Source organism: Teleopsis dalmanni, chromosome 2 (genome assembly GCF_002237135.1).
Source record: "Teleopsis dalmanni isolate 2A chromosome 2, ASM223713v2, whole genome shotgun sequence".
NCBI classification, from domain to species: domain Eukaryota; kingdom Metazoa; phylum Arthropoda; class Insecta; order Diptera; family Diopsidae; genus Teleopsis; species Teleopsis dalmanni.
In genome coordinates, this window is record NC_051847.1 from 84,732,762 (window position 1) to 84,735,836 (window position 3,075).

At 28.6% G+C, this 3,075-nt stretch overlaps 1 protein-coding gene across 1 annotated transcript in view; it reads right to left on the reverse strand.

The window, feature by feature from the left end:
* The window catches only part of LOC119674954 (dnaJ homolog subfamily C member 13-like), a 9,019-nt gene that overhangs the window by 4,341 nt on the left and 1,603 nt on the right, over window positions 1–3,075 (reverse strand). The gene's annotated exons all lie outside the window — the stretch shown is intronic.

Genomic DNA, 3,075 nt, shown 5'->3' on the forward strand with positions numbered 1-3,075 from the left:
GAATAATCAGCGCTAGGCATTACCATTCAGCGCTGAGGGAATCGATTCCCTCAGCGCTGAAAGTCCCGCTGGGGTGTTGTAAGTGTATTTTGCTTGTGTAACAAATACATTCAAACATTGCAGGGCATTTAAACATACCCAGCGGGACTTTCAGCGCTGAGGGAATCGATTCCCTCAGCGCTGAATGGTAATGCCTAGCGCTGATTATTCAAAGGAAACTCCTAATTACTTTAACACGTGCATGTCTTTGCGGGCAAGAGCTGAATCGTTCGATTACCTTTTCGTATTTGTAATGCAACATATCAGCGCTGACATGTTCGCTTACTTTTTCGAATTTGTAATGCAACATATCAGCGCTGACATGTTAGCTTACCTTTTCGAATTTGTAATGCAACATATCAGCGCTGACATGTTAGCTTACCTTTTAAATTTTACATATGCTATTGATTTTTAAATAAAATACTAAAAATTTTTTTGGATGAATTATATTTTATATTTATGTTTTATAAAATCAAAATATTAATATTTACATAAAAATATATAATATATATATATATCATATTAACTTATTTACAGTTTAAATTATTTATATATAATTATTTACATGTTAATTAATTTAAATATTACCTCATTTATATATTAAATTGTTAACATATTTTCATATTAATTTATTTAAATATTAACTTATTAATATCACCATTAATATGTTCAGCTGTACTGCAGGAAGGTATTGTTTTCGTACCAAAATTTTGAAAATCATTTTCTATAAAAAAATAAAATATTTTAATAAATGCACGATTAAAATTCCCTGTTTCATTTATACCTTCTTTTTTAAACGATGAAAATTCCTCCTTTTTCTTTTTCACCAAACATTTATAATGTCTTACAGTATGCATCTATATAATACAAAACAAAAATTATAATTATCATTTTAAATATATTTACTTAATTTTGCATATACTTACAGTGAGTTTATGTTAAATTACAAATTATATTTTATTTATATTTTTGTTTTTTATTTGATTTTAAAAATTAAAAATTGTTCACTGCACGCACTTCACTAAAATCAAAAGCAGACTAAATGTATACAATGTAGGCAAAACAAGAAATTCTTAATACTCTCATATGCTTTTCTTCTTCATTCTTTTATAATTTCAACCCCGAAATTGCCTATGTCGAACACAAATGTCGAAAACAAAGAAAAATAAAAACGAAGAGCTATTACCTCCTCGCTTACTTTTTCAGCGCTGGCATAATGGTGCCGCTGGGTAATTTTTATTCATTCTACTATTTGTTCTCTCATAAACATACACAAACATAATTTGATGGATTTCATCATAAATGCAATGTTGTCACATTTCTTAAAATACTTAAATATGTGCAGAATGTTTAAAGAGCATATTACATTTAAAAAAAGTTTTTAGTTTTATTAAACCCAATCATTAACATCTATTAAAAGTTTCTTTTGTTTACATTTGCACACGTGCGTAAAAGCTTTAGTAATTATTTTTTTTATTATCTATTTTGTTTAGTGTTTTTTTTATTCTGATCACAATAAAAATATTTCATTACTATGAAAAAAAATACGAAACATACAAATTAAATAAAAACATTCTCTTAATTCAATATGTCTAAATAATAATAATTCATTAAACAGAATAATATAACAATTTTGCATGATTTGCATAAGGAATTATTTGAAAATAATTTCTGTTGTACGAATACGAGAACGAGTACGCGTAATTTTACCGTACATTGTCTATAAAGTTTTGTTGTAACATTGAAAAAATATTGTAAATTTTTTGCATTGCTATTTGCTGTTATTTACGATTTAAAAAATTTTTGTTGCATTTATCATATTGAGTGGTGCTCGTGTCGGTTATCTTCATTTCTTGAACTTCGAATTTATTACTACATTTTTGGTTTATCATAATCAAACGTAACTGTAAATAAAGAAATTTAACATGAATCGGACTAGAAGAAAAATTGAACGCCCAAAGAATCCCTACTCAACCGGTAATATATTTTCGAGATGGAGTTTCTGGTGGATGAGAAAAATATTTCATAAGGGTTTGCAAGGACCACTTGAAGAGGAAGAGTTATATCAGCACCGTAAAGACTTAGATAGTGAACGAGTAACTACAAAGTTTTCGTAAAAACAAGACGGTGCAATAATCCGTTCGCGTAGTTTAACTGCTGTGTATTTTATTTTAGAAGATTTAGTGTTTTCAGCAGAGATCGTAGGCAAACGTATTCGTGCCAAATTGGATGGCACCCAAATTATATATAAAGGTGCATTTGGATAAGAATCTACAAACGACCATTGAGCACAAAGTAAGTGTTAAATAACACTTATTTCATTAAATCTTTTTTTGCGCTTGTGTTTTTTGCTGTTTAAAATTAGTGGTCCAATGTTTCGTTTACGCTTCATTGCTCAAACTGAATTGTAGCTTATTCATATATTGGTAACATTCATCAAATTTAATGAGTGTAGCAATTAACTTGCAGCAATTAATTCAATATGTCTTAATAATAATAATTCATTAAACAGAATAATATAACAATTTTGCATGATTTGCATAAGGATAAGGAATTATTTGAAAATAATTTCTGTTGTACGAATACGAGAACGAGTACGCATAATTACCGTACATTGTCTATAAAGTTTTGTTGTAACATTGAAAAAATATTGTAAATTTTTTGCATTGCTATTTACTGTTATTCACGATTTAAAAAATTTTTGTTGCATTCACCATATTGAGTGGTGCTCGTGTCGGTTATCTTCATTTCTTGAACTTCGAATTTATTACTACATTTTTGGTTTATCATAACCAAACGTAACTGTAAATAAAGAAATTTAACATGAATCGGACTAGAAGAAAAATTGAACGCCCAAAGAATCCCTACTCAACCGGTAATATATTTTCGAGATGGAGTTTCTGGTGGATGAGAAAAATATTTCATAAGGGTTTGCAAGGACCACTTGAAGAGGAAGAGTTATATCAGCACTGTAAAGACTTAGATAGTGAACGAGTAACTACAAAGTTTTCGTAAAAACAAGACGGTGCAATAATC